This window comes from Periplaneta americana, chromosome 10 (assembly GCF_040183065.1).
Source record: "Periplaneta americana isolate PAMFEO1 chromosome 10, P.americana_PAMFEO1_priV1, whole genome shotgun sequence".
Lineage (NCBI taxonomy): Eukaryota > Metazoa > Arthropoda > Insecta > Blattodea > Blattidae > Periplaneta > Periplaneta americana.
Window position 1 is genome coordinate 141,361,002 of NC_091126.1, and position 27,221 is coordinate 141,388,222.

Genomic DNA, 27,221 nt, shown 5'->3' on the forward strand with positions numbered 1-27,221 from the left:
CAGTGTGTAATAAAGCCCATCGAGAAATAAGGCCCAACTTTGAAATTCGCGGATCAAGGCTAAGAGGAAGAGTGATCACTCTGTAGTCATGTTGGGGAACTAAAATAACATCTGCCTAATAATTTGCGCGCAGCTTATGTTGGTAGTAATGAAATAACAAGAAGAAAACGCGCCGAAATATTGTTGAGGAGACAAAACTATAATATTGGGAGTAAAGTTAAATGTAATAATATATTTCAATGCTCAGAATAATGAAAATGTTATTGCATGTTATGCTTGAGAGATATTTCATCGTTCCAGATACAGGTTCAAATAATTTTTCAAAATCTCAACGACACAGATATAACCTCAAAATCATACTAGGTCTGTGATCGTGCAATAAGGCCCAAGCAAAAACAGGCAAATAAGGCCCGGGCCTTATTTCCCGACAACTATTAAAATTTACAAGACGATTAAATAAGTTAATTATATTGTTGAGTATGAACTTCCACTTCAGATTGTAATAATAATAATAATAATAATAATAATAATAATAATAATAATAATAATAATAATAATAATAATAATAATAATAATAAATATCTGGTGATAAAATTAAAGTAGGTTATATAAATAATTTAAGTACAGATTACTACTTTATTCGCAGACATTACATTTACTCTTATGTGTTTGTGAACTGCAACCACTTGATAAAAGAGTCTATAGATCTTTCGAACACTATTGGGATGAAACATTGCTCAGATAATGGGATCTTCATCCTGAAAGGCGACTACATAAAGAGAGATTCTCAGCAATATTTACACCTGTATGGAATAAGTGTATGACCGTACAAAATGTCGCCAATGGTTTCCGAGCCACTGGTATCTATCTTTTTGCGCCAGATGTTATACCAGAAACAGATTTTCCTCCAAGTTTGGTCACTGAACGTCTACTGGAACAACAGGAGTCAGAAATACCAGCAGCAACTCATTCACAAATTACAACTGAATCATCTTTATTTGGTATAGAAAATAAGGCATTTGGCACCCACCTTCAACACATCAGTCAACTACAATAGAAGGTAGCCAGAGTGATGACAGTCAGGGTGCCAGCACAAGTGGAGTACAAATAAAAAATACTGGTAATATAACAGGCCCATTCGCAACTATTCTGAGCACACCGAAGAAAGTATCATGCGAGAAACGGGTAATCAGTAAAAAAAAAAAGCATTAAATTATAAAGCAGTCACACTTACAAAGGAATTTTTTGTGAAAGTAACCAAAGAGAGCGAAGGAGAAAGATATATGAAAGACAATAATAAAGGGATGGGAAATAAGAATCCAACCCCTAAAAGGAAAAACACTAAGGAGGAAAGTATTGAGGAAACGAAAACAGTTGGCTTGAAAAAGACCAATATCTCCCAATCGAGACATGATGTTAATAAGGATTGGTACTGTTTTGTTTATCAATCAGCTGAAGCATTGGATATGAGACAGTGTGCATCACGTTCATTGTGGGTCCATGAAGTTTGTGCGGACCTCACTGCCTCTGATAAAGATGTTCTTGTATGCCCTAAATGTTTGGAATAGTCAGATTTTTTTCTGTGACACACTGTTTCAGATTTTCAGAAGTTTATTGTCACTACTGTTTACAAATACGATTGTTCAGGTATTCCAGTTCATGTAATTGTTGCTTCTATTCATTTCACTTTATGTTATTGTGATATTAACTTTGTTTCCTAATTTGATCAGTTAATCGAAATGTATTCTCTTTGGGCTCTATTACCCTAGGGCATGGGCCATATTAACAGACTACTCGGGAAATAAGGCCCAGTTGTAAAGATTGGCTAAATTTGGAATAACAGGGAAAAATTTTGATATATCAGTCTGTTCTTTTTGTATTTTGGTACATAAATAAACATCTTTAGACATTACCTCATTAGTGTATTTCTAAACAAACTTCAGTAGCGGTCATAATAAAAGATCCGTTATGCGGGCCTTAATACCCACAGAGACCTTAATTATTATTTAGTATGTTCGCATTATTTTACTCGAATTGTGCTTTATAACTACTGTATATAAATTTTTATTAGTGTTCTTTAAATATTAGTCTGTAAAATTGTATCAGCTTTTATTATTATTATTATTATTATTATTATTATTATTATTATTATTATTATTATTATATCATCAATATCAGGTATTTATTAAAATTATCCATAATAATACGTTATTATTCAGTTTTATTATGATATTTATTTCCGTTGTTACAATTTAAGTCACAAAATACATTTGAGTTCCTTCTGTTAAGATAAACCACGTTCCACGTTTTATCTCACAATTGCTCGAGTTACTCACGTAGGATGTGACAATTTTTCTTCAAGTTGTTTCGCAGCGATATTTCCCCACCCTCCTCGTCGCATTCCACAACTCCCAAGATCAACAAGTACAGCTCTAGCCTCCGCTCCAGTCAGCAGACTGGCTGTATCATCCCCCCGACCGACGCGACGCAACAACTACAGCGATAAACAACTCGCAGTCGGACGCCCAACTGTCTCGCGTGAACACGTCCGGGAGAATCCGGGAACAGGCGTGGAGAAACATTCAAAGCCACGCGTACCATAGACGTAGTTATTACTAAGAACGACTCATTATTGTTCAATGAAAGTGTTAAATTAGATTTCCTTACATGAACTAATGAAAATTTAATTATAAAAATATTGTAATTAAAGTGTAAATATACGAGTATATTCAAAATTCAAGGGTCATCTGCAAAATTTGTATAACAAATTGACGATTGAGAACGTCAAAATTAAAGTACTATTTAGTGCATATTCTGCATGTATTAATAAAGTGCAATGTCTCTGCTATAGTAATCAACCATTGTACACTCAACTTGCTTTACAGCATTCTCTACAAGTATCAATGAATCTTTGACGACACGCTAAATGTCAGGTGTGTCACAGGACAAGACAATGAATCTTTTATAGAAATAGAAGTCCTTTATTTTTTTATGTCAGATATTCTTTAAACAGTGAACGGATCCTAGAAGAGTAAGAGAACTAACTTCAGATCAAAAATGTATTTTATTTATTTATTTATTTATTTATTTATGTATTTATGCCTATAACAGGGCAAAGCCCCAATTACAATAGGAAGTACAGATATTCCTTTACAAAAAACATAGATAACATGAAAAAAGAGATGAAACAGATACAAGTGTAAATACAAATTAAAATCGAAAATGAGAAAAGGAAAGAAAAAAAAAGAACAGACAAATAGACACTACCTAAATACAGATATAAATATAAATGAAAAATACAAAATAAAATAAATGAAAAATAGTTAAATATAGATATCATAGCCAAAAATGTAAAATGTAGCTATAATTGGCAAATTACAGAGTAACAAATAGCAATATTATTTAAAATCAACTACCTTCAGTATATTAATAAGAAAATGTTTGTATTCCATGTAAGAAAAGCATAAATCCAGATCCCATGTTTTACATATTTCATTGAAATTTGAACACATTTTTAACACTGGTGAATTTTTATATGATGAAGTGTTTGGTTTTTTATAATACAAGGACATCACTTTATTTTTACCAACATTTTTAACATTAACCTGGCTATACTCGGAAACACTGTTGCCCCCTTCCATTACAGGAGTTTGATGTTACTAGTGCAATATGTAAACAAATCATTTTACTAGGTATAGGAGGAGAGAAAAGTAGTGATCCATTTATGTTGTAGGGAAATACGATATTACGATTTTCAGTTTGATCACCACTTTTACGGAATTTATCAAAATACAGTAGAGTAATAACATTTTTTTTTTTCAAAAACTCAACTTTTCAGGCGGCTATGTTCGTTATGTAATGTCTACTTTATTTAGCATATTAATTATTGATGTTAGCATACAATATAGAGAGTCCATTTAAATTGAGGGGGTCGTAAGTAAAGGGCTGTAAGTGCACTTAAGTTACTTTTGAGGAATGGGGTTTAAATATTTAAGCTTTCGTAAAATCGGTGAAATTTTTATTTAAATTTTAATGTGTGATGCGATTAAAATATCCCTTTGCCACTAAAATTTAGATACTTTTGCTTACACTGGATGCACTTAACTCATGTTATTACAAATGTCACTAGCATTCCTTTGCTTCAATTCAAAAAAAAGATAATCCGAATTTTTAAACAAGTTGCTGAAAATGGTTGCCGTTCATTACAATGCAGGCTTCAATTCAGTACGCATATTATTAAAAACATTTTGAAGCATATTCTCTGAAATCGAATTTATCGTTTCTTGAATATAATTTTTTAGTACGATATTATTAATATAGGTTCTTTCTTCTATAGAAAACGCAATCATATTTATGAAACACACTATACACTGCAGTGTTTACTTCACTGTTTGAAGACTTCGAATGCAACAGCGGCCGTAAGTTTGTGTGTCTGACGGCAGCAAGGACATCAGTGAAGGGGTGGAAGTGAAGTACATTCAGAAATGCAGGTACAATAAAAATGCAAATAAAAATAAAATGATGTCCCTGTATAACAATTGACGATTTATTAAATGTGATGTTCTAGCGTTAATCTGGATTTGTGATAATATTTCGCTATTATAAATATTTAAAATATTTTAAATATCTTAATATCAGATATGTTACCTAATATAAAAATAATGACTTCTGCAATAACTAACACAAAAGCATTCTTTCAATAACAATAATCTTAGTAGACTGCCCTTAAGGCAAAGATTTTTTAGCCTTCGTTTCTTTAATGATAGATAATTACAAAAAAATAAGGTACTGTTTTCTATGATGTGACAGACATGATATGGAGTAAAAGATCTGACAGGTAACACACATGACAAAGCAAACATAAGCATGTGCTAACCTAATTTTTTTTATTTAAAAATCTTCAAAATAGCAACTGAACTACTGCACACGTGTACTATTTTGTCTTCTTGATCTTGACTTTATATGTTATAATTTGTGGAAGACACAACGCAAACAGATCTGACAGAGTAAAAATGCACGCTTAGACTAAAACACAAACCAAGAGCAGGACACACAAATTCGTCAAATCAAAATGGGTGACCATAGCAGTACAATCAAAATGGCTCTTTGTGCATCAACCTGGCTTGTGCTGACATCTGTGGGATTTCTTTTTCAACTGTGTACCCATAGTAACAGAATGGTGTAACAGATCTGACTGATTTACTGGACTAGAGTAATTATACAATCATATTTAAGGAAATATAAACTCAGACATAAATGGAAAAGATTTGATAATATCAAATGTTTAATTTCTTTCTCGAATATATTATTAAACAAACCTTTATCTGGACATAATCATGCTCCATTTTAAATGCTTAAGTAGTATGGACACGGCATTTTAGCTGTTACTATGAGAATTTTATTTTATTCTCGTGAAATATTTCACACGAAGGAAATAATTCTTGTGACGTTTACTACATTAGTATTGAAACTACTCACTGTTAGGAACTTATAACTCTATCGTTATAAATACAATAATGGGAAGGATATGAATTGATGGAGGTAATGTGTTATACAAATTCTGCAAATGACCCATTTAAAATAAGGTTTGATTGATTTCCAAATAATATGCGGTCTTATATATAATTATTAAAAAAGTGTGGTCTTACAATGAGTGCTTACAGAAGCCAATTTCTATATTTAGGCCTACTCTTACCTAACTTAAAACACTTTATTTCCTTACTACTTTTCTACATATGCGCATATAAGTCCTTCCACACTTTTTGCATAAAACGAAGGGAAAAAATGTGACCTAATATGCGAGTAAATGCGGTATATTATTAAGAACAACCAGTAAAATCTCATGTTCTTTATATAATTTGGTTTTGAGACTTGTGTACTCATACTCATATAAGCTAATTTTGAAATATTTTAACATAATGTGTAATAGTAAATAAAGAAGAAAATAACACCTAAAAGTCATGTCTCACCCCTGAAAATATTCCTATGTGATCAAATATAACGCTTGAAACTACATCATATTATGGCTGTAACATTTTGTGTAGCTACCTGCAGTTTAAGTATTAGCAGTTTTCTTATCATTTTTCCGTGAGTTCCATTACAAGTCTCCTTAATCCACTCACCAACAGCCCCACGAATTTTGGTTTTTATATTTCCAAACGTCAGCTCACATTTTTTCTTGCGAGAGCATCAAACGTTTCATTGCTCAATATGTCCTTATGTCCCGGCACCTACATAAGAATTATTTAACAGTGGTTTGTCAGCTGTATAATGTTTTGTAGGCTTAAATAAGGTTTACATAACAATTAAATTACCACTGCATTCGTAAGAGATCAGGGTTTATGTGTATAGCAATTAACATAAAATTAAAATATCACATTCTCCTTCACTCACTAATAACCTCTCTTCCAGGTACTGTACACCATTTAGAGAAAAATTCTAGGAAAATGATCCGTATTTTCTGAGGATCCCATTGTTTCTCTTTTTCAGTAACTAGAAAAATGACGCAGATAAATTATTTTATATAGTTATGTGGCTAGATACCAGCAGAATGGCTAAGGATCATGAGGCTATATGAAGGGTTCAGAACCATAGTGGGCTAAGTGCCATTTACTAACACGGTAGAAAACAAGGGTTAAAATGAAGTTATTACCATAATTCAATGAAAACATATAGCAAGTAATATAGAGTATACACATTCAAACTATATGATGTCAATCTTCATTAAACTATGGTATAAGGACCTGTGCCAGGTATAAACCATGATACTTAGTGTCCATGAAATCTAGCATTGCCAGAAGGTCTTTCTTCTTCTTCTCTGCCTTTAAAGAGTTATTAGGATTCAGCATAGCAAACTTCTACAGATTTGCAATAGACTGCAGTGTTCGTCCTCTTCTTAGAACCTCACATGTCTTCCACTGTTCAGAATCACTCAAGTTATTCCTGGTAAGGACCAATGTTGGATGATCGCAAGCAACTCGAATCCATGATACTTGAGTAATGCGCAATGTTAACGTATTTAAAGCCCTATCAGCTTCTGAAGCCACATTCAAGAACTCTTCAGATTTCATTGAAATCATTTTGAATGGTTTTTTAATTCTGGCCGACCTTACAATGTCTGCATTTCATCAGGAACCATGGCTTTAAAAACCCTCTCCCTTAGCAGTTGTGTATGGCTTCCCTTGCTGCCGCAGTTTCCTATTTTCTACACACTTCTTTGCCTTACATACTTTTATAGTTAGTGACCTGTTATTATCCATGATAAATGCTACACAACCGCTACATTCACTGCAGATCAACACAGCGAGTAACCCTCCACATAATAAACACTAGGTGGCACTTATATCGTTCATCAGGACTATACTACGAAACATATCGAGTGCCATCTAGAATGCACTCGTTTGACTATATGGAAGGATGTTTACTATATATATCTATTACTATGAAATTGGCGCTGCTACATATATCATATTCCATGACAAAAACAAAATTTCACCTGGGAGGCACTTATACCGTTTTCCATGTCTGCTCCTCATTTGTCCGACATAGGCCTAGATTCCACTCAATTTCTTTGTTGAGGGCTGTAACTTTCAGAACATTTTCAGACTTTATACAATACGACGAACAATCTTTAATTAATTTGAAACTCAGCGTCGGACAAATTAAAATTAAAAACGAAAATAATTTAAAGGCAGCGGGCTATGAACGCATACAAAAATTATGGTAATTCATGCACTGACAGTTTTTGACAATATCTACCACAATATTTACGAGAGGAAAACTTAAATTTTATCACTGAATCTCGAAAGGATGCTGAATTGGATGACATTCAGGTCACTTACTTTAGAATATTCATCTGTCCTAAATAATTTGTTTAATTGTTGCAACAAATCGAAAATACACTGGAACATATGATCACATAGGTAAGAATTCCTGGTAAACTAATAATACTATTATTAGATCTTACATATACATACAGCTATAAGAAACTCACTTTTTACTAAATATGAGAAAGATCTGTCGGTTTTGTGTTATTCTAACCATCTGTTTTGGTAAAAATAATTTTCACAGCATGTATGAAATTAAGAAAGTAACTTAATTTTATAAGTTATGAAAATAAAAACTGAGTTTGACTATCACAAGGCAATATGTATTATCTGGTAAAAATTTGGGGCCAATGGCATCATTAGTTTACCATGAAAATGTACCTATCTATGTATTCTTATGTTTAAGTATATTTTCGATTTGTTGCAACAATTAAACAAATTATTGTAAAGGAAAAATTAATAATCTAAATTAAGTGAACTATAAGGCATTCAATTCAGAAGCATTCCTTCAAGATTCAGTTGGTAAAATTTACGTATGGCTATCATAAATCTTGTGGCAGATATTGTCAAAATTGTTACTGCATGTTTCGTCACAATTTTTGTATGGGTTCGTAAGCCTCTGTCCTTAAGATTGCCTTCTTCAAATTCTTTTTCGTATAAAAATTTGTACCTCTTTATTTTTCTAGCGTGATGTTACTCAGTCGCACTCGGCACAGCCACGGAACCAGGGGGGATGGAAAGCATGTGCAATGCCTGTGCAGAATGAAATCAAAGCGATTCATAAGACGCGCTGGGACGCTTGTGCTAAGGAAGGGTTCGGCGGCCGAATGTGTAAGGAAATGGAAGTGAGACAGAGAGCGAGGTGTTTCTGGGCCATTTATAGCAGCTCTAAACGTTGCCTGCGGGAATCCTGCATGTGTAATTTCGTGAATATCCAAGTGCCTGCTACTGCTAAGCTAATCTTAGGTTAATTCCGTTACTTCAGAGGCGGTGTCCTAGCAAAGTCGCGCGATTAGCTTGTTCTCCAGATGGTTATTGTCCTTATAATGAGACTGCACGCTGCAGGACAAGCTAAGTGCTTGCCATTGGTTTATATGGAGAACCGAACTCAAATCTCCTCTCGGAGTCTCAGATACTTGGCTATTAACGGCGTCAGTGCGAATGTATGGAGCGATTCCGTCCGAGTACATGCGATTCTTTCCTCCTGCCCGATGTACTGTTCTTAACCGTAGGCACATTGCTACTAATACTCTTTAAAATTAAGATATTAACATTTCATATTAGATTAGGTGCTCAGATTTTACAACTGTAGTCATCCGGAGTCTCGGTTATGTGATTCAGAGTGCTTATTCCTCAGAAATAAAAGTTTGATTCCGCCTGTTACTAAATGGGGTATAATTATACAAGCGATTACATTGTCTAAGTGGTGACTCAACGCGACAAAGCAATACGCAAGTAACAGTCTCTTTCTTTGCGGTGTAAAATTTCTGGTTTAAACGAGAGCTCAGATCTCTTCTTTCTACATAAATAGATTACACACGACAAGCTGATGTCCTTATTTCGTTAAAAATACTAGTATAAAGAGAGGCTATGCCATCTGAAATTTGCAAATGTTATAGTTAGAGATGGTAGATTTTATCAACAGTAATCTCAGTAGAGGTTTTGATTTATCTAGAGAAAATCGAATCTCGAGTGGGATTTAATTGACTATTACACGATTAGAAGAAAGTATATGAAGGTTGGAAGTAACCAAGTACTCCAATACAATAAAATATTAATTGACTTACGAAAATGCAACTGTCTTCAAATGTATTATTGTACCATCTCTAAATTACAAATATTACGTGAGATGGCAGTAGTGTGTTATGATTAGCTGTTTTCTTATCAGTTGTGCCAAATATGGAATCTTCATTGAACTCTGTGGACGGTTACTGGTCAAGAAGGCTTTGTTGATTCAGTTTCATTTTTATTAAAACAGTTGCATTCCACTTCAATTATCCCGATCCCAGTAATCAACGTCACTTGAAAGATGATTTTCAATAAATCTTAGTATTAAACAATCTCTGATACGTGACTATTCATAATATCATATAGCAGAAGCTATAACATAACCTAAATAATATAAACAAGTGTTAGAAAAGTTTTAATTAGGGATGATGAAATAAACAAGAAACATTTTAATTAACGATGATGAAATAAAAAGTAAACATGAATAATTAAAAAAAAACAATTATTGAAAGTAGGTACAATTTTCAAATTTGAATGTTTTAGTGGTTGGTGGTTCAGTTGATGTTATATTGGACGTGTGCGTAAAAGAAGTGAACTCGTTGATGTACACAGTGTATCCCTCAACTTATTCAGGATTTCCGAATGGTGCTCTTCATATATGACCAGTGATATGTATTAATTCTTGTTCTTGAATGCCAATGTGAGTCATATTTGAAAGTACTGTGCATCGACTGGAGTTGTTTGTAATTTTCTGTTTTTTTTTTCTTCTTTTTGACGTCCAGACCAATGCAGTTTGAAATGTTGGCAAACAAAGAAACAAATGCTAGGGTAGTGATAAAAATAAACAAATGCTAGGGACGCGATAAAATTAAACAAGTGCTAGGGACGCGATAAAATTGTGCGATAAGCAGCCATGATTGGGTGAAAGACGTCCTTTCGTATCGTTTTATTGGTCAAAAGTAGTATGACGTAGTAAAAGTGTAATATTGAACTTAAAATTAATAAATTTAACACTTTAAAAATCAAGTTTACTATTTTATAGCACTTTTGATATTAAGATTTATTATTTTGTAGCGTTTTGGGATGGAGCATTTCTTATGGAAAGTTTAATGGTAGAAATTCAATTTCATCAATGTGTTAAAAGCTGTTTTTACAGTCTTTCAAGTTATAATTCCTGAAAACTAATAAAAAAGTAAATGAGCATATAAAATTAGGGTGAAACTCTGAACATTAAGAAACATATGATGGAAGATGAGTGGAACGGAGAAAAATTCTCTCCGGCACCGGGATTTGAACCCGGATTTTCAGAATATCTGCACGGAAATATCATATGTACTTCGGTACATCATAATAATATATGATATGCGAAAAATAACCACTTAGTGATTTAAAAGACGGTGCTTATTCCGTCGGATCCCGGCCACTTAGTCACTCATAACGAGAACACTTCTGCACATGTATAGACATTGTGCCACTGTCATACATCTATGACGCAGTGCATGAGGGTAGGCCAATAGAGGGAACCCAAGAGGTGGAACTAATTTCTAGCGCGTACGTCATCACTAGCCAATTGGAAAACACATATGATTTGGTGGGATGGTATGGGAGGTGGTAAAACACACTTTTGCTACCTCAGTATTTTTCTTGTCTGAAATTAAGTATATACATTACGTGAACTTTGGGAAAGAGACATATTATGTGGGTTAGATTTTAGGATTTCCCAAAATAATTACAACATAATTCCAACTTCCCTCTCTGTCAATGATTTATAAACCTCATTAAGTTAATGATTACTTTAATTGTTGGTTATAAATTGAAGACATTTGAAGCAATAAGAATATGTTACTAGCAAAGGAAACATGTATTTGATGCAGAGGGAAATTAGTGGACGTAAGCCCTGGAAATTATATTGGAGAACGGATTCAAAGCAGCTCTTAAAGTCACAGAAAAGTGAGCATCATGTTGAGACCAAAGGCGCTGGATGAATGCCGAGCCCATACACTGCAGGTCACAATGAAGCCCATATCGCTGATAATGCATGAGAGAACTGCGTTATGAATATTCCTCTTTATTAACACCTAACTGTTTTAACTCTTCCCAAGTCAACACAAGTCTGCGATCTTATGAGCTGAGTTTACCAACAAACTGCGAGAGCAAGTGTCATAAGCTGAGACTGATTATCAAACTTACATTCAGAAAAAGGCAGTTTTCTTACATCATTCCCAACATACCGGAAGTACTTTCAGCACGATATTGATATTGTTCAGTGATTTTACCCATAGTTTTAAAATTACCGGCTTTTATTATTATTATTATTATTATTATTATTATTATTATTATTATTATTAATATATTATAAAACACATTAATAACACATTGTTATGTTTCCTTGTAATGAAGTTCAAAAACAATCTATCACGACATACTAAATACTATTGGCAACTACTCAGAGCGGAAATACGAAACAACAGCACTTTACTTCAAAAGAAAGATAAATTGAAATGTTACATTAACAGAATAAAAACACGAAAGGTTTTTACAGACATTTATTTATTACTTGAAGTTGCAATTAGTGAAAACGAAATCTTCAAAGTTAAAATTTGTTGGCATTTATTGATTTTAAAATTTGTTGGCATTTATTGATTTTCTATCACTGACACTGAAGTATTATACGAGGTGTCTTATCAGAGAAGAAGCTTCCTTACAAAGCGTGTTATCAAGAAACACAACTGTGATAGGTTGATTTTCAGACGGTTCTGAAACGTTATTGGCCAATATCAAAAATTCATCCTCTAAGTTGAATAGTCTACTTAATTTCGTATTAGCACAGTCTAGTATATAGTCACGAAACTCAATACGTAGTAAATATGCATCCATAAATAGTTGTTAACCACTAGGATCGCTACTATCGCCTCATTACAGACAATGCGAAATAGTACCGGCACAGTCTATTGTTCCTAGCACCCTCACAACTCAAGCTTCGTGACTGTATATACTAGACTGTGGTATTAGTGAGACCAAACTTTCAAAATGAACCTGTAGCCCGGAATTCTGTTACAACTGACTTAGGAAAAATTAGAAATTATGTGAAACAAATTCGTCCGTCGCGATGGATCTGAGGTAGCGTACGCGCTATCTATTTAATAAACGGTCCATGGTTCGATTCCAGGAGTGGGCATGGAAGAAATATATCATCTATGGGGCCGGGTGATTGTCAGTTGTCTTGTGATTATCCTGTGACGTCTCTGCGGTGGTCCTGCGTCATGATAATTGCACATCCAGGGAGGCCAGTAACATGTGGATGTGTAAAGCGTCGATTCACAGAAAATATCCTTCTGACTCTTTAACACATATGCTACAAGTCAGTGAAACAGGGGAAGTAAAACAGGCAATACACAAGAAGAAGCTAACTCATGTTATAAAGTTGGTATAGAATTCTGTATAATAGTTAAATCTAAATGTCTTTCCCTTGTGTCCGTATGCTCTAAAACTATGACTTTATAACAAAAATACGATCCTTTTACATATTTTGAATTTGCATAAATATAGTAATTTATTTAGGATATGAGTTATTACTTTTAATGTACTCTACTACTGTATTCATTACTTTGCTGATCTGTTACTGTTATTCGTTGTTGGTTACTGAGTTATAAATTAATAAACAAAAACAATTTAAAAAATAAAAACGAATGAAAATCAAATAGAAAATAAATAAATAAATAAATAAATAAATAAATAAATAAATAAATAAATAAATAAATAAATAAATAAATAAATAAATAAATAAATAAATAAATAAATAAATAAAATCAATTAAATTAATAAATAGAACAATTGTACAACGCCTGTAATACATCAGAGCCGATTATTATTATCGTACCGAGTTACGTCAAACAAAAGAGAAGCGATATGTCGCTAGTAAAATTCGTGACTATATTCTTGAAGAATTGACTGCAGTGGTCCGAGGTTTAGCGTGTACAGTGGAGGGATTTTGAATGCACTAAAAGAAAATACGTTTTATGTATTTTATATATATAATTTAATCATTAACGGTAGCACTATTTGTCACTAATCGGTTCCCTCATCACACTCCACCTAACCTTACCACTGACAATGTGTTCAATTGACAATAATCTATCTCCTCGTCAAACTCTATCTAACCTTTTCGCTAAAAGTGACCCTATTTCTCAGTAAGGTTGAGGAGGACGAGAAAGGGAGAGAGAAAGAAACAAAATTTCTCCTGGTAAGGACGACACAGGTAAACTTCATGCTAATATGTTGACGACATTGTATACTGGGTTATCATCGTAACGGCACAGTAGAAAATTTCCACACCTATTCTCCAGTTTAACAAAATAAATAGATTCTTTTTTCTAATGGCAAGAGCATTAACTTGTCTTTATTCGCACCGACTCTATGAGCGTGCTCATAGATGTCGCCAGTCCCGAGGAACGTAGGCTACATAGTTCGTCAAGAGACCATCCAGAGTGCACCGCAGACGGTGTCTTTGCATTACCCCCCATATCACATATAGATTGCTCATCCTTATACTAAAAATCGGTAGCAGTTTGAAGAGAACAACCGCCAGGATCGCCACCCGTCCGCCGTAAACGAACACGAGATGGCAGTACAGTTGCTAATGCAATTCAAATGGGAGTTATGACTTGACTCCTTATGTAACAACTAGATGGCAGCATGATAAACCAGACAAAAGTTGTTGCCGTCAAAGCCTATAAGGCCGAGCAATCTGGGTATGTATGATCTAGGATTACACTCATAATGAATTATGATTATGATGAAGAATTATTGGGATTTCACAGGGAAATCGGAGTCCCAGAAGAAAACCCCTTACTTGCCAAAAAAACAATGATCTGTATTCGAATCCGGGCCCCCTGGTTTGTTTGCCCTGTGCACTAGCACAGAGCCACCGTGGCGGGTGATAAATCAAACACATCACAGTTATTAATACTAATATCATTCGACACACTAATAGGATGTGAGGTAAACGATTTGTTTCCTAAGCCCAAATTCAAGTCACACAGTCAAATGATTTGTCAAAGTATCCTGAATGTAGCAATTCCTGTACTCAAGTAAGAGTTCTATCAGGATCCACGATGATACACGCACGAACGAATTACAAGGCAATTATTGTCAGATATTGACACGAAAACTGGCTGGCATTAGAAGCGTGTCGGCAATTAAATGAGCCCTAAATAAGGAGTAACATAATTAAACGGTGCTCTCTCAGTGTTACCCACTTCCATTCGACTCCCACCCTACCAGTTCTGGCTAACCTTTCATTCATCCCTTGCGATTTGCTTGAGCACTCGCCTGCATCAGGCAAGCTAGCAAGAAATGGCTCATCGGGGACAGCTTCTCCCAAGATTTGGTCATTACAAACCTCTGCTCCCCGCGCCCCCTGCTTCAACACAAATTGAGTTTACATCATCTTAGCATTCAGGTCGGCCGCTTCGGCTCTCGCTAAACGGTTTATCATGGCGTCTATACACCTAGCCCCTCCGCTTGTAAACTTCCTTCGGCTTTGACACTTGGAGAAGCAATTTGCGGAAGAGTCCGATGCCTGGGCAGGTGAGCTGGGGGCCAGTGATGGGTCGTGGCAACGAGTCACCGTGATCCATCAAACTGCGGGCCTCTGGTTGAAAATCCCGGAAATTCCAGTAAAGTCCATATCCTCAAAACCACAAAGAGATAAAAATCCGCAAAAACCCAGGACTTGACAAAAATCGCAAAAGCTTACTACCTCGAGAAGAAGACGTGGAAACGCTATATCGGTCAACAACTACATTTGTATAGTACATTTTTATAGTAAGAAAGGAAAGACCTGCCATATGACCTTATCATGTACCGTGGCTATATCACCAATGGAGGGAGAAGATAGGTTTTAGTCTGAGATGAACTTCCGGATCGGTAGAATCGTATAATATTAATCCTCATGAAACAAAATATCTTTCTGATACCTCATTTTGGAATGCGTCGCCATTCCTCTTGTAACATGGCACTCAGTTGGACAATGGAAGTTGGCCGCATCTCCCGAGACCTCAATCGCCGGTTCAATTCGTTCCAAAAGTGCTCAATAGGATTGAGATCAGGACTCTGTGCAGGCCTGTCCAACCGGTGAACATCATTGTCTACATACCACTACATTGTAGCCGCCGACTGGGACCAACTTCCATTGTCCAACTGAGTGCCATGTTGCAAGAGGAATGGCGACGCATTCCAGTGGATATCCTATACAATCTAGTGGAGAGCATGTCTGACAGGGTGGCTGTTGTTATAGCAACAAGAGGTGGTAGCACGAGGTTCCCAAGGAGCAAAAACAGTGCCCAATTACTTTTTTGTAGATAGTGTATATTGTTGCAGTGAATAACAAACCAAATTTTCAAATTTTCAAAGGAGAATGGTTAGATGTTGCTAGAAAAAACAGCCTTACATCTAGAAAAACTTCGTTCCACTTCTGCAGAAACAATGAGAACATATTTGAAATATTTTACACAAGCACTATCTATCTCAAAATCTGAATCATTATACATTTCTTCATTTGAAATTGTCGCAAATTTTACATAGAGCTAAATATCCATAATGTTTATCCAATATTTTTTCCTATTTCGTGTTCCAACTATTCGGTTCCTCACAATATCATTGACTACATGTTATTTTATGTCTGTAAGAAAATACACCTAATATAACATTGACAAATATCAGCCTTATTATTTCACTATGTTTATATGATAGTGTATTACGTTTTTATTTTGCATAATTTTTCATTTCATGTGAATAACAAACCACATTTTCAAATTTTCAAAGGGGAATGATTGCCTGTTGCTAGAAAACAGAGCCTTATATCTAGAGAAACTTCGTTCCACTTCTGCAGAAACAATGGGGAAATATTTTAAATATTTTACACAAGCATTATTTATCTCAAAATCTGTGTCATTATTACAAATTTCATCATTTGAAATTAAGTCACAAATTTCGTCCTCGGCATCTTACTATTATTCTTCTTTACAAGACGATGAGTGTTGCCTGTTACGAATAGCAGTATTCGGTCGTAATGTAACCGATCAACTAAAGTTCACTGCTGAACGTAACAAATTGAAATCCCCCACACCAAAGCAATTACGTACCGGTACCTAAAGTCAGAGGCGCATGAAGCGCAAAGTAACTGCATAAGACAATTCTTAGCCCTAGTGATAACGTTTCATAGGGATGCACAACTGTTAGAAGTTGTACGGAAACAATGATTTTTATGATTATATTCTGCATCGTTATATCGACATTGAATATATGTTTCCTCCTCGTCTGTAGATATCATCTCCCTTCATTACAGCCTTACACAATGTTTTGTCTGTAGTAATCTCAGACCTCGAGTGACATTTATTAGGACTATTTCGTGAATAAAATAAAAATGTAAATAATATATCCCTAAAATTCGATCACAAAATGTTAATAATTGTATATTAACGAATACTTAACCTATTCAGACATTGTGAAGATGAAATGCTCGTAAATCAATATCGATTACTGCAATAAAGAAATTCGATGTTATTATTCAGTAATGCCAATTGCGAAATACAGGTTTAACAATGTTAATTACATGTACTGTACAGAACTTTTTTCTTATTATTATAACATAAATATATTTTCATTATCTGCTGAATTCATAATTTAATTTAACAGTAACAGTGGGGACAGCTATATACCAATGCTTATGTATTCATAGCGAGACATGTTGCTACACAGTGAAGCCATCTCTGTATAGATAGGCCTAATTAAAACACGAATTTTATTACGCCATACGGAAGGAAATTTGATCAAATACCTTATTATTACTATGCAAGGTCTTTGGGTTTGATATTCGATGATGTTACATACATTTGAACATCTGACTTTCTATTAATTGTTTCATTTCACTCAGAAAATACAAATTTATAGGCTACAATTTTAGGTTAAGTTACCTGTGGAAGCAGGACCAATGTCACCTGTGCCTTATTTGACCGTCACAATCACTGCTACACGAAAGCATTTTTATAGCTCGACAAACGCATTCTCGCTGTAGTGTGTAACGGAACTAAAGCTGTATCTACACAGTTCAATATTCCAATCGCGTATGCGTACAATCTGGGAAGAATATTGAAAGAATCAAGTTTAAAAGGTACGCTCAATTAAGATGCATGAAGATTTTGTGTCTACATGGTTTTGAACGTAGTCTTCACTGCGTAAATATATTAATTAATATTAAATATCAATCTTGCATTCATTGGTTTAAAGTTGAAAGAAAATTTTAACCGTGTAGTTGCATCTCAATGTATTCATGATCATCAATTTACGGGGAAACAGTTGGCGACAACGACTAAACAAAAGAACGACCATGTGATAAATTGATAGCGATAAATCTAGCTGCAAAAATTATCGCAAATTGTGACTGTGATTAGTTGGAATTCCAAATTTCATTACACTTCATTGGTCGAAAATGGAATGACGACATGTAAACGAAATAGTCACAATAATGCTTAAGTTCACTTGTTTCATGAATCTTTAAAATTATTTCAAGAATAAACTAAATTGGAAATGAATTGTGTGTCGCGGTGGTAGACATTTAAATTTTAAAAATTCATCCTACTTACAGTGTATAGAGTATTCTACTGCGTGTTCAGTTCAAAGTGTGTCATGGCTCGCTGTATGTCGTCATATGGCTAGCCGATGAGCCTAGAGAATTCAATCTTCCTACACTCCCGCAGAGGCGTATTACCTGAATGCGAGAGAAGTTGCCTAGCAAGTACGGCGTTTATTCTGAAGTACGTAGAGTCCGTGGACTCTGGAAGTACGTACCGATACGTGCGGTAACGCCGGCAGTGGCAGGAATGTCAATTGTTTGGAAACACGTACTGAGGTGAGTTTTCTTCATACTGTAGGGATATGGCGAGAGGGTTAAGACGATTACTTACATATTTGTTGACATTAACTTGGACGGTCAACATGGAAACGGAGCATTTGATTTGTGTTGTGGAATGTTGCGGTATGCAACAGATGATAACAAATACCCTGTGTACGACTTGCCCGCGCAAAACACAGTTCGAAAGAGGTAATGAGCGTATTCCGAATCTCACCGGTGAGCAATCCGATGGCATCACGGTGTTCCGAATTCCACCGATGACGTCATTGATGCTCCACCGGTGTCGCACCGGTGCCATCAACTTGCAGAGGTGGTGGCAGTCTCCATCAGCCGCCATCAGTGAATCTGATTGGTTCTTGTATAGGGCGGGAATTAGCAGACGAATGACATCGTGCACTGTTGTGTCATGGCGGTGTGTTCTGCTTTAGTTCTGCTGTATTGTTTGTAATGAGCACAACGTAAAAACAATATGTCAATGGCTTATGAGCGAACATGTCAACGGACCAGTTATTACTACCGGTTCAAGAAATAAGTTGTTTATGATCTCTTTTATTTGAACGAGATGGCAGTACGGAAATTTCGCAAAATTTTGCTAGCGTAGCACAGATAACCACTTACACAGTCGCCATGACAGCATCGATTCTTCCAGCAGTTATGTTCCTTATTTTCGTTGCAACGTGACGTCATTGATGCCACCGGACCGGTGAGATTCGGAATACGCTGTATGGTAGCACACAGACCGTACAGACCGCCATCTGTTGCTACGACGTTCAAGTTATACCATATACGTTCTCAAGTTCAGATTGAACGCCTTGATTAACAGGCAACTTCTCTCACATAAAAGCTGAAACTCGCTTCAAATCGCTGACTCACAACAGTGACGTCATGACACACTTTGAAATGAACACCCAGTACTTTGTATGAAGCATTTGCAATCTTCCAATAAGAATAGTCTACATCAAAAGCCTGTACTCCAATTTCCTTCCCAAGGTTATTTATTGTGGCGTTGTCACAAGAAAACATTTTTGCGATTTTCCTGCAATTATTCCCACGTGAGCTTGTATTGAGATTTTGTTCTATACCTTTTGTGGATTTAGCACGTAATTATTGAGCGTTTTGCGATTTTGGGCTACAGTTCACCTCAGAGAGGAGGCAATTTGAGAAAATTTTACGTCGAGCGCATTGCCAGATCAGGCATTTACACTTTCTATTCAATCGGTCAAAGTTTCTCAATTTTCCCCCGTGGGATTTCCGGCGTGTGCGGGGGTGCGGCTATTAGTCGCCCGAGGAATGTCGACAAGCGCCTCAAGAGTCAAAACAACCTGGAAAAGACTTGCCGTAAATCCTAAGGTTCGCCGGCCCCTACACAAAGGTTAATTAGTTTAATTGAGTTCATCTGAGCATTGATGATTGCAGGTTGCGCATTTTCCTAAAAGTCGTAGCGAGAACTTCTGTCGAAGTAAATTGCGAACCCGCATTGTGAGAGGATCGGCATTTGCTAGAAGGGAGAACTCCACCCGTACTATGCTCACGTGCGACGTGTTGCATAACGATGTTACTTAAGGGGTGACGACGTATCACTAATAATTTACTATTGAAATATTTGCAGCGTTTGGAATGGAGTTTATGGAACATTTACAATGGCAAATATTAAGAAAGAAAAGTTCGCAGTTGCACCCCTACCGACAGAGACAGAGTGTGTTATGGTCGTAAATTATGCGCGCAAAAAATACTAAATTGTATGACTTTTCATCAAAGCAGACTACTAACACGCCAGACTAGGTACAAAAACTAGATGATTCAATTAATATAAAATTTGTTCGATTTCGTAGATGCGATTTAAATTATACCAAGTTTATTCAATGCTCCAGCTAACCTAAAAGTTAAAGAATATAGTAAATGATAAATTATCTCTGCCAAGCGCTTATATTATATTATTTATTTATTATACATCAATTTTTACATGGAATCCTATTTTACCGGAGATGGACATATTAGTGTTATAAATGCAATATTATAACATTTATATTACAGCTTAGCCTATGTTTAAAGCTTTTCCCTTGAAAGAAGTAGAATATGATATAGTTTAAATTATATAGAGGAGTGAAATAATATGAAATCATATGTTTAATTTAAGGGGTTTGGTACAGCTTACAGCAGTAAAATTTTGGCAATATTCAATATATTTTCCTCCCTTACTGTATCTGGTACAATAATGAAAATTAGTATGTGTAAAACACTGTCCTTTTGCTATATGAAAAAATGTTTTTACGATTTAAAAAAAATTACTTCCGTCATTGACTTCTAGCAGACTGTGGTGCCCACAAGTGGCGAGGTAACACTTTAAAGTACAAAGTGTCCAACATGCCCGACTGTCCAACAGACCCTCTTTTACCCTATAAAAACATATTTACATTTTTTTTTTTTTTCAAAATTCAGTTCACTGTGCAGTGATCAAGCGTTTCCCACATAACTCCAAAATCTATCCAGCATTCTGTGATGACATTTTTTTGTGTGTATTTATGCATATCATATCTACAATATGATGCAAGCTCACTTCTCTACCTTTGATAGGTTGTCTGATAAAAAATAAATTCATTTAAAAATGGTCAAATATCAGTATTTTCTTGTAACACAAAATAAATAAATATTTATTAAGGACTGTACTTGAAAGAGCATGATATTGTAAACATGAGCTTCAGCAATAAAATGAAAGAGAGAGAACACGAAAAAGTTAACAAATTAATGAGTTATGAGGGAAATGCTTCATCACTGCACAGTGAACTGCCACCATTTTGAATTTTGAAAAAATATATATATAAGTATTTTTTTATCGTAAAAATATATTTTTTTTTCATATAGCAGAAAGACAGTGTTTTACACATACCAATTTTCATTACTGTACAAGATACAGTAATGGAGAAAAAATGTTGAATATTTCCGAAAATTTTACTGCTGTAAGCTGTACAAGATATTCTGTGAAGTATATAGGCTACAATATCATAACATTCATATTACATAGGTAAATGAAGCTTAAGTCAAAATCTACCATTTCAGTAAGTATATATAATATTAGAGACTTTACATTAAATTAATTAATAAATGTTATGAGATGAAATCACAGAATGGAACGAAATAGTGCTCAAATTATTCGTTTGTACTAACCTCTTAATCTGAATCCATTAGTTATTCCTAATGTGATTATGTATGCGTATTTCATCAAAGCAAAGAAAACAAAACTTTACTATTTTAAATTAGCAACAAATATACTCGAGAGGAAATTAAACGCAAAATAAATATGGAAAATGCCCGTTATTATTCGGTTGGAAAGCTTTTATACTCCAGTCTGCTCTCGAAAAAGCTGAAAGTTATTATTTATAAAACAGTTACATTACCGATTGTTCTTTATGGTTATGAAACTTCGACTCTCACTTTGAGAGAGGAATAGAGGTTACGGGTATTCGAGAGTAAGGTGGTTAGGAAAATATTTAGGGCTAAGTGGGATGAAGTTACAGGAGAATGAAGAAAGTTACACAACGCAGAACTGCGCGCATTTTAAGATTCTTCACCCAACATAATTAGGAACATTAAATTCGGACATTTGAGATGGGTAGGGCTTGTAGCATGTATGAGTGAATCCAGAAATGCATATACAGTGTTAGTTGAAAGACCTAGGAGAAAAAATACCATTGGGGAGGCCGAGACGTAGATGTGAGGATAATATTAAAATTGATTTTAGGGAGGTGCAATATGATAGTAGGGACTGAATTAATCTTTTTCAGGATAGGGACCGATGGCGGGCTTATGTGAGGGCGGCAATGAACTTCCGAGTTCTCTAAAAGCTTCAATATTACACCATACCGATACGATATTCTAGTCTTTATTGTTGACAACTTCAATTTATTTTCCTTTTTTATTCAATAAATACTTATAGGTATTTTGTTATTTTTTTATTTTTTTATTGGGTTATTTTACGACGCTGTATCAAAATCTAGGTTATTTAGCGTCTGAATGATATGAAGGTGATAATGCCGGTGAAATGAGTTCGGGGTCCAGCACCGAAAGTTACCCAGCATTTGCTCGTATTGGGTTGAGGGAAAACTCCGGAAAAACCTCAACCAGGTAACTTGCCCCGACCGGGATTCGAACCCGGGCCACCTGGTTTCGCAGCCAGACGCGCTGACCGTTACTCCACAGGTGTGGACTACTTATAGGTATTGAGTATGTTCATGTACCACTTTTCCATAAAGTACAAATTTTATAAACTGTGAGGGGACTCATGTCTACTTCCTGCCTTACTATTAAACAACTATTAAACAACATTTAAACAATTACTGACATTTTTGAAGTTAGCGTAGGAAATTTGATTAGTGTTATATCTAATGGTTCCAAGGGAAAAGGTACAACAGTAGTACGTAGGGTACAATAATATTAAGAACTGTCAAGTTTTGAAAAACTTAAATTTATTTTAAACAATAAAATTAAATTAAAAAGGAAAAGTGAATAAATGTTTCAGTATACCATGTTTGAAACAACAACCATGAAAAAAATAATACGAAGCACTATACACGTTAACTAACAATAAGTATTTTCACAGGAAATAAACCCCTCAAATATTTGTCAATTTTTAAAGCGAAAACTGAAATTTGTTTGTTTTAGTCCTTTGCCCACAGTTTTTATGTTAAAACAAAATTTATTTCACTGTTTTACTCCTAAAAGAATACACAAGAGGCCGTGAAAACTTTTTATCCTATTGAGGAAAATCTTCAATTTTTTTTTTGTTAATTTCAAACATAATAATAAAAATGTGAAATCTTGGAGTTTTAAATTAACTTCCTTATGCAGTATGACACTATTTGTAGTTTGGCACTTAGCTACAGTATTCAGCTTCATTTTGGTGCAAGAATGATGAAAATATCTCAATTATCATTAGTGTTGTAAAATTCTGTATAACTGAACATGGGAAAAAATCATCTAGGCCTACATCCTGAGGGTATTAAAAATTTTAAAACAAAACACACAGGTACCTGACTATGAAAATAATACAGTCAAAGTCTACAGCCAAATTCGAATTATTATTACACGAAAAATAAACAAAATTGACAGAATATAACGGATTGACACTTGTAGAACTGCACTTTCGGTTTAAAGAAAGTCTGTTTCCGGTCAATAAAAACTTAAGTAATTAATTAACCAAACATCATAGAGACAAAACTGATATATTTTTGAAAACTAGAAAGTTCAAGCTCTGAGATTACATAAAAATAAAAAATAAAAATTTTGAAGGAAAATTAAAATTAAGCGCAGATAAGTACCTTAACGAAATGTTTTTTTTTTACAGAAATGTGTATATTTCAATTAGTCAATTTTGATAATCATTAAAAAAAATAAAAATCAAGATGTATGTATGTATGTATGTATGCATGCATGCATGTATGCATGTATGTATGTATTCAACTGCAATGGGTAAATACTCAGTGGCAGTTGTAACCAATTCTCTCAATAATGATAATTAATAATAAACACAACTAATAATAATTACAATTAAAGTAAATACAATTAATAATAATAATGCTAATAATAATAATAATAATAATAATAATAATAAGTAATAAATAATAAGAAAATTAACAAGGAGCATCCTAAATTAAATGAAGCACGATCACTAATCATTTTAAAGATGACCTCATTAAGAAATACCAGTAAAAAATTAAGCTACTTACACAAGCTAATTTGTTTTATTCAAAGTGTGGATCCATACGTAAGCACTAACATTTTTTTGTGATAGATCGTGCGTATTTGCTTGTTTTCCGCACAGAACCAATACGCGGTAAGTGTGAAATATCAGATTCAGTATTCCCAACGTAACGCACATAACAATTTCCCTCTTCTTACCGCTTAAGCGCCATATTCATTTTACTGCTTTAGGCTTTTAACATATTATTTTTAGAGACGTTTAACATAGTAATAATTATAAATTGGAAACTTACCACTGCAATTTCACTTAAATTGCAATGTTAATTATTGTTTTTAAATATTTGCAAAAATTAAGTAAAGTCTACTACTCCACGAAACTTACTGCATTCCTGATACATGTAACATTAAGGAAGCCGTGAAAAAATCAACAAGATTCCAGATGCGGATGTTATTACTGCAATATGTTACATAAATAATATTGTTAAAATATTAAAATGAAAAATAAATCATTACATAAACTTACCGTTTGTTTTAAGTTCGCATTTATAGACTGGGGGAAAAAAGACAGACGTATATCACGGCTTGCTGGAGTATAGTAAACACAGAAAACATTTTATAGCAACAATGTTGAAGAAAGATGTTTTGGTTCTCCGAAGTTGCCGCCATTAAACAGAAACCAACATGGAGATTTCATTGCAACTAATTAGAAATTCGTCTTTCAGGTATGTAATAAACGATCTTCGCACAAAATAATGTACGATACACGAGCGGTATGTTTGTTTTCATGTTCTCGGAAATTAAAAAAGCTCAACTACGTTTCGCTTTTTCAATCTTTTCCTCGACCATGAAAACGTCAACATACCGCTCTTGTAACGTATATTACTATTACGTAGTATGTAATAGGTAGTATGTACCTAACCTAAAAGTTTTGTCTAACTTCTTAAAATGTTTCTAAATCACCCATTATAAAATTTACATCACCAAATGAGCGGAATCTTTGTATAATTAATCTCCAGCTTAAGTATTGACGATTTTCTTCCTGCGTTCACGCACAGGTCCCCTTGAATTGATTCAGTAGATTTGAAAGAATACGTGATAACTAAGAAAAACACTTACTGGATGTTGATATCGAAACTCGAATACAGAATAATTATTGCAGATGAAAATCATGTCGCAAGTAAGACAGCAGTAGTAATACCATATTGAAATCGGTGTATTTTAACACAATGATACACAATAAAAACAGCCGTAACGTACACTACAGATCACTATTAGAGGTTAAAAACAACTGTAACCTACACTACAGATCACTATTAGAGACGTTTCTTCACAAAATCGCGTCTCAGTAACTTAAAAGGTTTTTTTAAAAATGTACAGTTTCTTATAGCGCAAACGAAAATGACTCAAGAAGCTAGTTTGTAACTTACACATTTATTCATTCTAATGTCCCATTTCTCTAATATATATTGTAATTAATAATGTTGAAGTGCGGCTGTAATGTAATGGTGTAATGTAGTGTTTGGATTTTTGGGATACAATAATAATAATAATAATAATAATAATAATAATAATAATAATAATAATAATAATAATAATTTCCTCTGATTGAGGTCCTGGCTATATAGTCCAAGTCATCTTACTTAATACCCTAAGGGTGAAACCTAACCATGTTCCCCCTATTACTACATACGCTAGTGGATCATAGTGATTTTCTAGCTATCAGGTTGAATTTTCTTTTACCAACTTCTTTTCGAATTTCTGGTACTGACAAATACTACAACTAGCATTATTTTCTAACTGTTATGTTGGCACCAATAACTTCGGTTTGCAGTAAAGTAAACTGATGAAAATGCAAGTGAATTAATAATCAATTGGTAATACCGGTATTAATATTAATGTTAATACACATTTCAGTTGTTTCGTTGTGATTCCAATTCAACTCTATATTCAGGTAAGTGTAATTAAATAAGAAATAGCTTACAGACCTACTTCGTAAGAAAATGAACATAAATGTATTTGACATTTAAATGAAATTCTTTCGTGTTTAGATTTTTATTAAAATGTCCAAGAGAGGAAATAGCATGGTAGCGACTTCTCCATGAAAGAAAGTACTTGAAAGTATTTTAAGTAAGCTATACATTTTAAAGTGTTGTTCTCTTTTCGGAATTCGTCCTAATTATTTCACGTGATCGAACCACATTTTTAGGTTAGGTCTCATGAATCGTAAACTGTTTAGTTAAAGCAATGGATTTCATGTTGCCAGAAAAAAATAAATTTTAATATTAGGTCATACTAATCCTAATTACCAACATAATATGCGAGAATTCCAGGAGGAAAATATACTATTTCATAAATTACTGAATCATGTAGAAAACCCTCGCAACATAAAGATGAGATGTGGTAAATAAGTAAGACATGTAGTTATTGTTAATTACTATATTATTATTGTTAATTACTATATTATTATTATTATTATTATTATTATTATTATTATTATATTTCGAACGGCCCCGAGGTTCACTCAGCCTCCTATAAAATTGAGTACCGGGCCTTTCCCGGGGGTAAAAGGCGGTCAGAGCGTGGTGCCGACCACACCATCTCATTCTAGTGCCGAGGTCATGGAAAGCATGGGGCTCTACCTCCATGCCCCCCAAGTGCCTTCATGGCATGTTACGGGGATACCTTTACCTTTTACCTTTTATTATTATTATATTTCAGTACATAGCATTGTGATTTTTGCCTCTTTGGTGATAACTGGTATTAGTTGGCAACACTGAAACTACGGCCAAATCAGACTTTTAGGAACTATATTTGCGTGATCCTCACTACACATATATTAGCAGGAAGTAGGCTATATCTCGCTTGACAGTATTTCAGAGAAAGAACAATTGTTTATATACATCTGAAGTCTGATTAGTGTAATACGTTACTAGTCAGAGGGGGAAGGCACTGGCCACCCTACTCCATTATCTCCTGGCTTCGTTGCCTCACGAGCGATGTCTTATTGGTGTCACTTATGAGGTTCAAACCTGTCTTCTGATAGTTGACTAAAAACA

The 27,221-nt window shown here is 34.4% G+C and overlaps 1 protein-coding gene across 8 annotated transcripts in view; it reads right to left on the bottom strand.

Annotated features, from left to right (window-relative positions):
• FoxP (forkhead box P) overlaps nucleotides 1–27,221 on the bottom strand; it is a 965,968-nt gene that overhangs the window by 263,821 nt on the left and 674,926 nt on the right. The window lies entirely within an intron of this gene.